The 15,781-nt window shown below is 43.5% G+C and overlaps 1 pseudogene; it reads right to left on the reverse strand.

The window, feature by feature from the left end:
* LOC134565255 (glypican-3-like) overlaps positions 1-15,781 on the reverse strand; it is a 201,268-nt pseudogene that overhangs the window by 40,921 nt on the left and 144,566 nt on the right.

Here is a 15,781-nt window from a genome sequence, read left to right on the forward strand (position 1 = left end):
TTGATGATGAGAGCACTCAGAAAAAACCCAGCCAAGAGGATAAATCAGTGGCAAAGCAAGCTAGAAGTTACTAAAGAGTTACAGATCTGGGTAAGTCAAGGGGGAGACTGTGCTGATCCTTCAAAAAGCACCTAGGTATGGCATTAATTGCTGGAAACCCACAAAGGGTCTGGCAGCAAATGGGCAGGGTGCAGGAAAACATGGGGCTTCCTTGGGGGCTTAAGCTACAAACTCCCTCTCTCACTTAGAAATAGCCAAGGGACAGCTGAGAGCAAAACTAACTGCAAGTTATTGCAGCAGGAGCAGCCAGGCAGGGGAGTTGTTTTACACACACACAAACTTCCAGAGCCATCTTTATTTATTTTTATTGCACACATCTATCCTTACATATCTCATGGGATGAGGCCAACTTCCCTTCCCAGGACAAACTATTTCTACTTAATTCTGCCAAATCCATCTGTTCCCAAGACAACTTTTGTTGCTGCCTAACACAGATATTTTTGAAGAGTAAATCTTCCCCTCAAACTCCCAATCCCTTCCCCAAGTTGCTGGATTGTTCAGAATGCTCTCTGTGTGCTTCAGCTACTAAAACAGATCTTTTCCTCCCAGCAAAGCTTGTGAGGAGCCCAGGGGCACAGGTGAGCTGGAACAAACCACCTTTGCAAAGCCCCTGCAATGTCTGCACCCCCTCCCCCCCAGCATTTGATAAAGCCCACACCTGGCACAGGAACCTGTCCAGCATCCATGTTTTAATTTCAGGCACCCTGGCAACGACCTCTGGTTCCAAGTGGCATCTGGAGTGAGCACACCCACGGTGAGCTAATTAGTAGGTGGCTAGCTGGAGCATCAGCAAAGCACCAACCACCCTGGGCTCTTTTTCCTTTGGGTGCCTGGTGCAGGATGACTGACCCCAGCAGGCTGCGAGCACGTTTGCATCACAGAGCCTGGAAGACATTTGCACTGACTCATAATTTGGGGGGAAATACTATAATTAATTTGCAGACATGATTTGCCATTGGTGTGGCATAAATATATGTGTGTGTATGTACAGACCTCCATTTTTAGAGCTGCATGGCCAGGGTGCTGGCTCCATGGGTACTCCATTGACAAACAGGATGCACTCTTCTCTGAGCTGGGAGGTTTTCAGTCCTCCTCCTTATTGTAAACATCATCTGCCTTCAAAACCCTTAATGTGTTGCAGGTGTGACAAACAATAAAAGACCCATCATAAAAAAAAAAAAGGCTGCCATTGTGTTTCCCACTGGGGCAACATAATAATGAATTTATTAGCATATAGGGGTCACCAACATATGTTTATAGTCACTCACAAACTTTTGACTTGACAGTTTACAAGTATATTTAAATCATTAAAGTTTAGGTTGACTGTCCAGTTATTACAGGCTCATTAAAAATAGGAAACAAAGGTTACATTTTATACAACAGGTGAGAAATCTAAACTAGTCTGCATTTTAGACTGACTTTTTTTCCCCCTCTTTTGCTTTTATTTCATCTCCTTAAAGACCTTCTGAGGGGACATCTTGGTGAGGCCAGTGCTCAGCAGATGTTTGCAGTTAGCTGGCAGGACCAGTGGCACCCCTATCGGGGAGCAGGAGAAATTCCCACTGCATCTGAGAGATGCAAAGACCTCAGAGGTGGCAAACTCTGCCAATGTTTTCACTCAACCAACAGCCAAAATTGGTGCCAGCCCAAGACACTCACCTCTCCTCCTCCTCAAGGTATCACGGAGTCCATCTGCAAGGTTTGGGAAACCCTTTGGAAGGGTGGAGCTCTCCACTGCCAATTTCCTCGATCTGAATAAAGCACCTGAGAAAAGGAGGGAAAACCCCCAAACTGTGTCCCTTGACTGCAGACCTCGAGGGTCAGCAGAAGGACTCAAACATGCTCAAATGGGGGGTTGGGTTTGACCACTGCACTACAACATAGCCTGCCATCCATGTTCCTACTTTAACACTGCAGAGAATCCATCAGGGGATCAAACCAGGGACTCAGTAACACAACCCCAGCCACTTCCAGTCCCTTCTGTCTCTATTACAGGGTAACCACCTTAGGAAGGAGAGAGATAAAGCCACATCAAATGTAAAAGTTCATTTTGTAAACTATTTCCAGATTTCAAAGCTTGGCATCATTTCAAATAGGCATGCTACCCTAAAATTTAGAATTTGTGGAAGGAGGGGGGGGAAGGAATGTGGAATGGTTTCTGGTCCCTTTTATTTCTTGCTATGTACATGTGATATGACAGAAAAAAATTAATTGAAAAATACCTACCCTTTCAAAGTAAAAAGAAATATCATTCTCAAAAATGTTGAAAGTGAGTATTTCCACACCATCAGTAACTTTTCCTGGGCTGGTTTCCAACATAAAACTTGAACAGAGTCACAGTTTATATTCAATACCAACCAAATAGAATTCTGTCACTGTCATATCACCTTCACCTTTCTGCTCTAAAGCAAAACACAAAAAAAAAAAGATCATATGGCATGGGCAAGCAAGGAAGAAGGTCTCCCTGACGGCACAGGTCATGCCCTCTGAGCTCAGTCAGTGCCTTAAAGCCCTGCTGGACAAACTCCACACTCTCAGCAACCTGAAAGACTTTACCTGCCAGGAACCCCAAGCCCCAGAGACACAACTGCTTTAAAGTTAATATTTACCCATAGAAAAGGCAGCAGCAAACACCCTCCAGCAGAGCAGCACAGGAGGACAAGTCCTCTTTCCCTGCTGCATGTTCCTGTACCACAGTGACAAAAGGGATCTAAGTTGCCAGAAGGGCAAGTTACCAGGGAGATCAATACAGTGAATAACCTAGCCTAGATAGGCAGAATAAGGCAGAAAGGATGATATATCTGACTTGAGAGATCATTGTTGATAGTGTGAGGAAGGCTTTAAGAGGAAATTAGAAACACATTAAAAATAGCATCAAGGTGTGACACAAAGATCATGGAAAATGAAACATGTATCTCTGCTCTCAGCACAGGACACTGAATCACCTGTATTTATTGAACATAAACTTTGTTATTTAGTTCTTGGATGAAATTAAGTGTGTTTTATCCCTCTCAAAATTCTATGTTTCTCTTTCAGACTTTGAGTGGAGGACTTGAAAAGTCTTTTCTTTCCCTTACTTAATATCTGAATGTATATCTGTATTTTATGCATTTTACATAATGTGTCAATAATCTTTGATATGAGACTGGCATTTAATATTTCAGCTCTCACTTCATTAGGATATTTTAATTATACCAGACCAATGGGAGGGAATTTATAAATATCTGTGCTTCGTTTAGGAGCCCAAATTTGCCTTTTAAACTTCAAAGCTGCAAAGCTGATTTTATCCAGGTTCAGTTGTCTGGTCTCTCGAAGAGCACTGTGTTGCACTGGAACCAGCATTAGCTGGGCCAGGCCTCCAGACCACAGACCAACATCCAGCACTGTTCATCCATGCTGGACACAGCCTTTAAAAGCCTGGACTTGCTCACACAAGCAAACCAGATGATGCTGCTGAGCTCCACAGAGTCATCAGTGGGTCTAGGAGAAGGCCCACACCAGCAGCACATGTAACTGCCCAAGTCACAACTGGTCCTTTGCTTTCTCCTCCCAATGGGTGACCAGGGGCTACCTCATTAATAACATCAGGAGTGCCTAAGGGCTGTTTTCAGAGCAACCACAGACATGACTCACACTGGCAAGCAAAGTAATTTTTAGGCTCCCAAGTACCTAAATCACTTCTGCAAAACAAGCCTGAGGTATTTGCAAAAAATCATTGGGGATTTCTAAACCCTACATCAGAAATAACCATCATTTGCTGCAGTCAAACAAGCCTTCCTGACTTTCTGATGCCCTCCAGGAAGCTGAGAAGCTCATCTCAAATTTCAAGATTGTAGGCAGCAGTGGGAAGAAGGGGGTGACCCTGGGACCTACATCAGATTTTCACCTTGCCTCAAATCCTCTCCAATGGGCTGCCCTCAATACACCCCTACAGAACCAGTCTGGAAAAGCAGAGGCATTTATTCTCCAGCTGCTGCCTCGACTGGCACCACAACCAGCCAGCACAATTCTGGGAATCTGCGGCCTCTGGGCTGTGGCTGTGGAGGGCATTGGGGGTGCCTGCAGCAAGTGAACCTGAGCAGACCCCAGGGAGCAGCTCTCTATCACCAAAACCTATAACCCACAGAGGGGCAGTTGCTGCAATACCACCATCCCCATCACTTGCTAAGAACCAGAGCTGGTTCCTCACTCGCAGCTCTCCATCCCCAGAGCCTCTGCTGCACTCATCTTCATCGTCGCGGTCTCCACTCTCCTCCTCTGCGTTTTTTCCTGGAGCTTTTCAACAGGGCAAAGTCTTCCCTCTGAGCAGCTGAAAGACATGAGGAGCCACAGTCAATCAGCTGCTTCCCTCCACTCTTCCTGCTGCTTCATCCTGCACTCGCTGGAGGAGCGAGTGACATGAGTGGGACAAAATTCAGTGGAGCCAGGAAAATGGAACAAGACCCCAACACACTCCTTGTGCCAAAGTGAACCTGAGGAGCTCAGGTTCACTCATGGACAAAGCTGCACAAAACTTCAGTGGAAGAAACAAAAGGAGGAGGCAAAACCACATTGAGTCATTCTGCCCTTCGGCTTCTGCCCAGTGAGAATCACATGAGCCCTGCAAGACCCCAATTGTTGCATCGTGCAGCTGCGTGTCCCTGAGAGCAACCTGCACCTCAGGGGCTTGGAGCACTCTGCTAATAAAGAGCTGACAATAAAGGCGAGGAGATGGGGTCCCGTTTGGAAATCTGAGGGCTGTTTATTGTTGGCGCTTGCATCGTGGGTACAGCCTCAAAAGTGTTCCAGGGACGAGAGATGAAAGGGGTCCAAGGGCACAGGGTTATAAACAGGACAACTAGGGCGGGTCTTGAGGTCAGGGTCCAATAAGAATAGGAAAAAGTGGTGCAAAGGGGTAAATATAAACTAAGGGGACTAATGGGGTTACAGGGGTGTAACACTGGGGCAAATTTAACCCAATGGGGTTCAAGGGAAAGAAGAACATTCTGGCATGGGTGCATATATGGTAACAGGGTGACATAAACTTAAACCAATAGAACAACAAAACCTAAGAAATATTAACATGTGGCTGCAAAGCCCCATGGGAGGGAGGTTTTCCTCACCATGACCTAAAAGGGTAGCTTCCCCATTTGCTTCGGTCCCTCCAGGGTTGAGGCATATCTACCTTGGGGATAAGCCCCTGGGCCTCCACAGCCAATGTCACCAAAGCTCTGGGGTCAGCTACAAAATATATGTCCAACGGTAGGCCAGATAGGAAAAAAACAGTAGCAAGAGGAACCTCCGTTCAGGGAATCTCACTACTTTCAGGGACTCTCACCCATTTTAGGTGTAACACATGAAAGGAAATGGCAGATTTCCCAAGTCTGTATGGACCCCACACACATAACCTAAAAATCTCATTTCTCACTCTTGAAGCACAGAGGATGCTAGTGAAAGTTTTTGAGGTAGCCAAGTGACACAATTAAAGCATCTTTTAAAGGATGTTTTAATGCTGGCTCCTAAGTAGCAGTGAGAGTTGCACATCACTGAGATGGAGATTTGAGAGCCTCCCCTGAGCATGGGGTCAGAACCACTTTCCAAACATGGGTGGGTGTGGAAAACGTGAGATGATTAATTCATGTTGTTATGGTAAATTGGAAAATTATAAAGCTGTATAAATTTATATCAGGTAAAAGTCTATGTTTCAGGAGGTTTCTGCAGCAGATGGTGAAACTGACCACCCTGAAAATCAGGCGTCTCCATTCAGAAGGGAACAAAAGACTTTGCAGCCTTCTCAAGTATTGGGAGGGGACCTGTTGAGATGAGCCGGTATCAGCAACTCACACCTCTACGGCTCAGAGCAGGTACTCTCACCAATCAAATGCTACGTGCCAACAGGGACTCTCACCGATCAAATGCTACGTGCCAACAGGATCATCACACACTTCTACGACAGTTACATTACTCAAAGCAAGGACTAACTCTGGACATTAGCATTTGAATGTGCCAAGGGGACCCTTTCTGGATTTAGTATAAACAAAGTTAATGGCTGGTGCTTAGTGAAACAATGGGAGAAAGGTTGCCGAGGGGGAAGTTAAGGGTATTTAAGTTAAGCCTTTGGGTGGGCAAAGCGTGAACCCAGTTAGAGACACCGACTGCCAGGTTCCGTGTCTCTGGGTCACCCTTGGCTCAACTTTTCCCGGGAGAACTTCTGTCAAGTAAGTGTCGCTGTTTGTGGGGTTTCGTATTGTTTTGTTTTTATTACTTAAATTGTTATAATTTGATTTCAAATTTGTGATTTGAATTTTAATAAACCAAATTATTGAATTTGGCAATAAATTTGTCCTGGCATTTATAACAGTGGGAGATCCTCACACTCCCGTCACAGCACACAGAGGGATTAGGCATATTATAAACTATCAGCTTCCTCTCTTTGCTGACTTTCCCGATTTTTCTGTTGCTGAAAGCAGCTGGCTAATCCATCATAAACCCAGATTCCCTTTGAAAAAGTGTGAGTCAGCCTATTAATATACACTGAAAATTTTTATCACTGCCACTCTGCTGTTAAAAGCTTCTTGAATTTAATCTCAGCGCTAAGAAAAAAAAATGAAAAGGATAAGTGTGGAAAATAGGGTTATTTAATTCATGTTCTATAAATAATTATAGACTGGAAACTGTAATATATTGTATAAAGGTATGTGTGTCTGCTCAACCCGCACGTTTCACGGACTTCTGTAAAGCACCTCTCCTGATCTCCCTGGTCCAAAAATAGAAGGTGAGAACACGAGGCACTGATGAGACAATGAGTACCGATCAACCTACCCTTGCCTACGTGCAGCGAAAATTACCAGGACTTACACCAGTCGAATGCTACGTGCAGAAGAGTCATCACACACTTCTACGGCTCAAAGCAGGGACTTCCACTGATCGAATGCTACCTGCGGAGGAATCATCACACACTTCTACGACGGTTCAATTACTCAAAGCAAGGACTAACTCTGGACATTAGCATTTGAATGGGCCAAGGGATTCTTTCAGTAATTGAGTATAAACAAACTTAATGGCCGGTGCTTAGTGGAAACAATGGGAGAAGGGCTGCCGAGGGTGAAATTAAGGGTATTTAAGTTAAGCCTCTAGGTGAGCAAGGCGTGAACCCAGCTAGAGACACAGATGGCCAGGGTCCGTGTCTCTGGGTCACCCTTGAGTCATTTTTTCCCGGGAGAAATTCTGTCAAGTAAGTGTCGCTGTTTGTGGGGTTTTGTTTTGTTTTTTTTATTACTTAAAATTCTGTAATTTGATTCCAAATTTTGTGATTTGAATTTTTAATAAACCAAATTATTGAATTTGGCAATAAATTGTCCTGGCATTTATAACAATAAGTAACTGTTATAAATGCCAATACAATAATCCAATTAAAATATAATTTTTAATTTATTAAACAGGATCAAATTACAGAATTTTGGCAAAACCACCCACAGCGGAGATACTTTGACGACTGACCCGGGGAATCGTCAAAGGGTGAACTAGGACGCAGTATCTGGCCAACTGCCGTCCCCCCCTGAGTTCACAAACTGGCCTTGTTCCGGGCTTAGTTTTTATACACTTTATTCTGCCTCTGGCAAAAATTTCCTCATAGTCCTTTTGTTTCCAAGCTAGTTATTTGAATTCATAGTCGTCTCTGGCTTAGCTGAAAAGAGTTTCTCCTCTGCTGCAAGGTGTCGATTTCTAGTAAAAGTTCATCTCCAGAGATGTTGATGATGATGGTCCCCTAAGGGTGGTGTTCCGGATGAGGGTGTTTGGATGGCTGAAGATAATGAGCTGAGGAGTCTGTCATCCAGGGAGGGGAAGACTGATAGCTTATCTTAATGTGTCCTTTTCTGATGCCAAAGAGAAGGCCAGGTTTTCCCTGTAAGTCCTTTGTCTCCTTTCTAAATGTTAATTCCAGGGTGGTGCCTGCTTGTGTCTCAGCGAATTTTTAAGGCAGACTGAAACTTAAGACTATATTCCCCTATAACATATATATACAATGGTTTTTATAATTTCTAACATGCCATAACCCATAAGAACACGAATTAACATCCCTTATTTTTCACAGTAACAGAGAAGATACTGCAAAATGGGAGCTTTCCACATGCTTCAGGGGTTTGGTTAGTTCCATCTCTTGCAGCAATATCCATGCCTTGCAAGGCATTTTTAAATATCTGGAATCTAGGTTTGCCGAGGCCATTTCTACAGGTTAATAGATCTTAAAGGTCCAAGAACATTTTAAGGTCTTATACAAAGTTGTTTATTACATGAAAGCATGTATCTGAAGGTGCGAGAGTCCTAAATGAGCGGTCTTACAGTCTCACAATTGGTTATGAGTATAAATTCTTAGAAATAAAATTCCAGAATAAACAGTAGTCTTAACATGGAATTAAACATAACATTCCAGCCTTAGGATAAAACAACCTTCAACTCTTGACCCCAAACAGGGTTCCCAGCCGCAGGGATTGCAGGGACAGGAAGGGGGTCCTGGGATCCCGAATTCCAAACAGGGTTCCCGGCCGCGGGGTCGCAGGGACAGAAAGGGGTCCCGGGGTCCCGAACCCTCGCAGAGTCCCTGGCAGCCCCGAACAGAGTTCCGGGGCAAACGCCGCAAGGGGGAAAGGGAAGGGACGGGACCCCAGGGCCCTGATCATGAGAGACAAAGACTACAATAGATGGTACCTTTAGAATTCCATTCGGCTCCCTGGCAGGGCTCGTTCCTCAGGCTGCAGAAGGTGGAGGTTGGATCGATAGATTGGATTGCTCAATCGATACTTTCACTTCCAACCTAGAGGCTTTTTATCCATAAGCTACAAATGAATATTCATATTTTTATCTGCACACTACCCAATCTAGGTGCAATTTTCTAAGTTTGTAAAACTACGAAAAACTACGAAAAGCAGCATCAAAAACCTACGCATATAGCATATCTATCAGTGCAAAAACTCTATCTTGCTAGAGTAAAAGTTCTATCTTACTGTGCGCAAAAATTCTATCTTGTTATGTGAAAAACTCTATCTTAACATATGTAAAAAACTTTATCTTATTTGCGCAAAATTCATACCAAAAATTATAAACAGTACTCTACTCTATTTTTATGTCTAAACCCTGTCACTAGGCCTGAAGCTCTGTACTTCTACACTAACAACTAGGCACTTAGGGCATGTGAAGCTTAAAACTGAGGCTTAGATTTCTACTTTATGTGTGTGTGGCTTTATATATTCTAATTTTTCTAAAGGTTTTAATTCAATCCCTGCACTTCTCACTTTCTGTGGGAGATCCATGTAAACATGGACTCCAACATAGGTTATATTTTTAAACTATTAAGCTAGCCTTAGAAAACAGTTTCTAAAATATTTATCTCCTGAAGTTTATACAGCCTTGGAGGAATGCCTTTGGCATCTGGCTTGTCCTATCCACAGCAATGTCCACATACCTTAGTGTTTATATTAGAGGAGCATAACATAATGAAAAACAAATGGCTCCATGTGAGACCCCTTTGGGTTCCCCAGCTGCAGCAAACCCTGCAGCAAAGCTCTCCCTGGCATGTTGCTGAAGTCTGCCTGGTGTGAGAACCATGCTGTGTGAGTCCCACATCCATGGTAGCGAAATGCAGCTCATCTCCTCAAAACTCAGGGCATCTGCTTTCATGGCCTCCAACAGGCTTTGGCTCAGGCTAGTTAAGTTCACTTTTCAGGAATTTTACTTTGTTTGGACATTTACAGGCCTCTCCCAGAATATGGTGCAACCACAGAAAAATAACAAATAAAAAGGCAAGTGCAGCGCTGGGGGTAACACGGAAGACCTTGCCCAGGAGCTGAACATGACAACCACCTAAGCCTTTACATCATCACTTGTACTTTGGTCCTCCAAACAAAGCTCCCAGCTAACAGCAGTCCTCAGATGAGGTGGAATGAGGGTCTCCCATGCACAGCAGCTAATTAGCACATACATCAGTTCAAACCCAGTGCACCACTACCAAAACCCAAGCCCATCGTGCTGGAAGGGGCCGCAACTGTTCAGCAGCAGGATGCTCGCTCCTCTGTGGGATGCTCGCTCCTCTGTGGGATCCTCGCTCCTCTGCATCCCAGGAACAGAGCAAGCCAGATGGGACCCCACCACGCAGCCCAGGTGGCACAACTTTCATGACTTACCCTAAAGAGCAGAGGAACTTTCTGGCAGAGAGAATTAATCGTTGGGATATTTTCAGATTTAATAAGCTCAGTGGGGGGCAAGGGAAAATCAGGATTTTTCAATTGTTTGTTTTCAAACATTAAAATAACTGAGCATTTCTTGTAGCACTGCTTTTTTCCTTGGCATGTCATAAATTAGCAGCTTAATTTCTATGCCTTTGTATCCACAATAAAAGAGGAACTTTCTGAGAAACATCACGTGGGCCCCAACTTTGGATCAAATGAACGTGACATCCCTTTGCCAAACTGTTCTTTCCTTTGCAAGGAGAAAAGCTCCATCCTCAGGCACGCCCTCCCCAGCTGCTGATAACTATAGAGAGGTTCAATAAATTTTGCAGCTGCTTGTGGGAGATATAGAACCCATGACACAAAACCAATGGAAGAGTTAGCAGGAGACCAGGCATGGGGTAGAAATCCCACTCCATTCCATTGGTACATCCAGACCCAGGAATGCTGTTGAATGTCTCATCTTCATCCAGAGCAGCAGCCCTAGTCCCATTCATCAACCATTCCACAACCTCCCTGATGGTTTGCATGCTTTATGAAATTATATTTGGTGTACTGAACATAGATTCCCCATCCTTAAATAGCAAGCAGAGCTGACTGTACCCTAACATTACAGTTTATTCATGTCCTGTGGTTTAAAGCCCATGGTAAGAGGCAGGAAAATACACAGTCTGGTGATCACTAAAGTAGTATGTAACAGTGAGATAGCTTTAACTTAATCACAGCTCACCCAGCTGTAAGAGTTTACTGTCATATCTGCTCTTCTTTGTTAAACCATAATGGCAAAAATACACTGTAACGTAGCCGATGTAAACTGGAGCACTCTGTGGGAGGCTGGGCACACACATCCATGCACCTCCAAGGGGGCTGCGGGGCTTTCCTCCCCCATCCACACAACCACCATGGCAAGAAACTCCCTCTGCTCCTCACTACAAGTTGTAATGGATCAGGCATCCATCAGTTCTATTTCCAACCCCATCCCTTTTAAACCATGACCCTCTGGATGGGTAGGGTGGGCAGTGCCAGGGCATTGGAAGGAGGGATTCCAAGGGACACTGGGCAGTCACATCTGGTTTCCATGTACTTCTTCGTTGTTTGGCTTGTCTTGTGGTCTCTCTACAGCCTAAAACACAAGGCAGATGGGAACGGTGTGCCGAGCCTTCCTGCTAAGAAAGGTCCCCAGGGCATCTCTGCGTGATTTACACAATTATTCATAACTGTACAGTGACCAGACAAAAACAGATGCAGCAACATGGGGTAATGACTCAGCTTGTCTTGGACAGGCCACTGTATGCTGAAATCTTTTTAACTCCTCATTCTTTACAACCACTTTACTCAGAGCTCGCCATCTCACCAGCCCACTGAGCCACCTGGTCCTATTTTTCCAATTTTAACATAAACAATGGGAGCTGAAACATACTTTTTTATCATTAATCTCCCATCTCTGAAAAGAGCTCAGCATCATGTTTCTTGGACTGCAGTTTAATAGCTGTTTTCTCCTTTTGGAAATAAGCCTGCAGTATTGCAAATATCAATTTGAGCAATACCCAAAATTGTGCCCACAAATTCAGATTAAATACTGCCAGCAAGCTACAAGCACTGTGCTCCTTTAGGGCAGAAATCATCCCTTTCAACACACTTCAAAAATATGTAAAGAGAACAGCCAAAGAGATTATTAAGGGGAATAAAATACTTTTAGAAAAACATTTCATTCCTTCATGAGTTATGGGGAGAAGCCTGATTAACATTTGTAATCTTTTGGTGGACAGAGCTGTCATTTAATTTAGCTTGCATGACTGAAAAAATTTAACAAAAAGTGTTCCAGAGAGTTTCGCTGAAATTCTTCACATGTTTTTAGTAAGCCTCTGGAATACGATCAAACCTAAAAAGCTGGAGAGGATGAACACTAAACTTTTAGCTAAAATAATATTCAGAATTTAAATATATGCTTAATAATCAAGTATTCACATCCAGCAGAAAAAGTGCCTCAGTGCACAAATGACTCTGGAGCCCCAGCCATGTGTCCATGTGCTCCTTGGCATCAGAAAGGGAACCCTGGAAACTCATCCTAGCAGTGAACACCAGCTCCTGGCTCTGCTAGAAACCTCCCAAAACTCAATGAATTTCACCAACTCATGACTGCTTGCAAAGCACAGGATGCCTTCCTTCAGGAGCCTCATAAGGAAGAGTTTTGGAAGAACAAAGGTGTTCCCTTTCATCACTCCAGCCACACGCTTTCAACTACCTGACACAGGTACTGAGGTACTTCTCACACAACTCCCGAGATTCCCAACAGATCAGCTTTTTCTATTTTAAATTCCAGTCTGCTAAAAATATTGGTTTTGAGGGGTGAAAAACTAGATCTTATGTGGCCAATCCTGACCTTGAAATCTGAAATACCAAATAATTTATATGTGGCTTTTGAATCAGGGTAGCATCATGGGAAACATGCAGATTTTCACACAATACTGTTCCCTGTTAACAGCTCATTACAATGTACAGAAGTATATTTCCATTATGAAACACAGCTGGGGTTGTTTTGCTTATGAAGGTCATTATCTGATCACAGGCAAGAATCAGGGAAAGGAACCCATTTTATAATGCTGAAGTTGTGGACTTTTTCAAAACTCACATGTTTTGAATTTGGTGGCCTGATCATACACAAGCATGCAACAGCAGAATCGATTCTCTCCATTTCCTCTGCTAATTAGCCCTGCAAATAGCATGGAAAAATTATCTTTTATTAGCAAATACTTTATTATTTAACCAACTCTCATTAAAGTGCTGGTGCCCTCCACATCACATTTCTATTTCCCAGCTCCCTTAGGTTTATCCACTCTGTGGAGAGGCACCTTGGTGGCACAGGAGTGTGCACCATCACAAACTCAATGCAACATCAACAGCACCATTCTTTTCATTGCTTCTTTCCAACCTCCAGAGAGCCTTCCCCCTCCTGGGCAGCAGCAAAATGCAATATATATTACAGAAAAACTCAATGTTCCCTGGTACCAAGCACCAAACTCTATTTGAAAATAAAGATAGTTAAAACTTTAAAAATATCTGTAAATACCAGGATCTGTACTTCTGTCTATCAAGAGTGAACACATGAGTGTGTGCACACCAGCAGGCACCACTGCTCTTCTGATCACAGTGTTGGCCCATGGACAGAAGAACACATTTTGGGAGAACATCTGACTTGTGGTTTCCTTATGATCCTTCCAGTTGGCTGCACCTTGGCAGCACAGACATGGCAGAGAAGAAACCTGTTCCTCATTGAACTCCTACTTCAAGCTCAGCAGAAGAAAGGATGATCATTAATCAAAAGTAAATAAATCAGACTTCAGAGATGGAAAAGTAATTTTCAGTGCTTGGAAAAATGATGAGTTAGACATGGCCATTTTCTCAGCTGCTCTAAAGACCAATCCTGCATTTCCCTGTGCTGCCTTCTTTGAGACATCACAGGTTGCTGCGGTGTGCGTTTCCCAGGATGCACATGGCAGCATTGGGTTGCAACACATTCCCCCTGGGGAGACTCTTCCTCCCCGCTCAGGAACTCCGATGGTCTCAGCAAGTACTTTTGGGGCACAGAGATGAAGCAGAGGTGAGACAGGTCTTGGGGTAAACTAAGGAGATTTATTAAAGGTACAACTGAAGAATAAAACCTAAAAGCTGAACCCCAAGAACCGGGAACACACTTCCTGCCGTGGGTTTTATAGACAGGGCAATACAAAGCAAACAACCAATGAAAGTGCACTCAGGGAGGAGTCTAAGGCAGGAATACAGAACTAAATCCAATGGGAATAGCAAAAGCAGTGCAATGATACAAAACAGCAAATGATATATCAAGCTAAGGAAGATTGGCAAGGAAGATTCTAGCAACAGAGGCAGGGATACAGAGAACTGACACATAACGGTATGCATAATTTAAATCATAACACACAAATGAAATAGAAAGCTAGCCTGAAAACTCAAAGCAGAAAACCCACACCACAACAACAGGTTTTGTATGGATGCTGAAAACCTGATCAGAGAAATCAGGCAGCAGCAGAGTTTGTGAGAAATCGAGGCACATAACTTTCTCACACTGGCCTGATAAATTGTGAGGCGGAATCAAAAACAATCCTTGGAAGGTGGAAAACCGTTAAGGTGGAATGCACCATTTGCAACAGGCCGTCTCTACAGGTTAAAAGAACTTAAAGGTCCAAAAGCATTTTAAGGTTTATGCAAAGTTGCTTATTACATAAATGAATAGGTCTGAAGGCAAAAGTGTTCTGAATGAGCGATCTTACAATGGTTATGAGTATAAAATCCCAGAAAGATGAAACACCGGGGTAAACAGCAATTTAACACAGAATTTAGCACAGAATCCCAGCCTCAGAGAAAAGCAGCCTCCCGCTCCAGCTCCTGTCCCCAAGCAGCATTCCCAGCAGCAGAGCCTCAGTGGCAGGAAGGGGTCCCGGGGTCCCAAGCCCCGAGCAGCGTTCCTGCTGTGTGCCACAAAAGCAGAGGAGGACCCTGGACCCTGATCCCAAGCGGCAAGGACTGCAATAGATAGTACCTTTTAAATCCCATTTCAACTCCCCGGCAAGGCTTTTCCCTCAGGCTGTGGAAGGTGGAGGTTGGATCGATAGATCGGATTGATCAATAGATACCTCCACTTCCAACCCAGAGGCTTTTTATCCATAAGTCATAAATACATATTCATACCTTTATCTATAAACTACCCAATCTGTCCAATTCTTAAAGTTCGTAAAACTATGAAAAACTACGAAAAAACAGTATCGAAAAACTACGAAAAACAGTATCAAAAACCTACGCATATAGCATATCAATTAACGTAAAAAGCTCTATCTTACTAACATAAAAACTCTATCTTATTGTATGTAAAAACTCTACCTTATTGTACGTAAAAAACTTTATCTTACTTGCATAAAATTTATATCTAAAGTTATGAGCAGTACTATACTATATTTTTGTTATGTCCAAAGTTATCACTAAGCCTAAAGCTCTAAAATTTACACTAGCAGTTAGGCACTTAGAGTGCATTTCCTTAAAGTTAAAGCTTAAATCTCTACTTTATGTATGCATGGCTTTATATATTCTAATTTCTCTAAAGGCTTTGATTCAACCCCTGTACTTTTCTCTCTCTGTGGAGAATCCATGAAAACATGGACTCCAACAGTGGAAAACCGTTTAAGGTGGAAAACTGTAAGCAGGTGGTGTTTTTTCTAACTTGTTATTTACTTGGGAAAATGGTCAAGGGGTGTTGTTCTGAATGTCCAATTATTTCTCTAGCTAGGAAATGTCTATAAAAGAATGGAGAAACAATTAAGATTGGCTCTCTTTGCCTTCTGAGAATGGAGGGTCTGTGTCATTGTCTACTGCTGTCCCTAATCCTACAACAACAGGTTTGTGCTACTGGGGCTGAACTCAGCAGACCAAGCCCCAGACAGCTCCTCCTGCCTGCTCTGAGCAGCATGAGCAAGGGACGGCCCTGGAATTCCCTTCCCACACAC

Source organism: Prinia subflava, assembly GCF_021018805.1.
Source record: "Prinia subflava isolate CZ2003 ecotype Zambia chromosome W unlocalized genomic scaffold, Cam_Psub_1.2 scaffold_43_NEW, whole genome shotgun sequence".
In the NCBI taxonomy this organism is placed as follows: domain Eukaryota; kingdom Metazoa; phylum Chordata; class Aves; order Passeriformes; family Cisticolidae; genus Prinia; species Prinia subflava.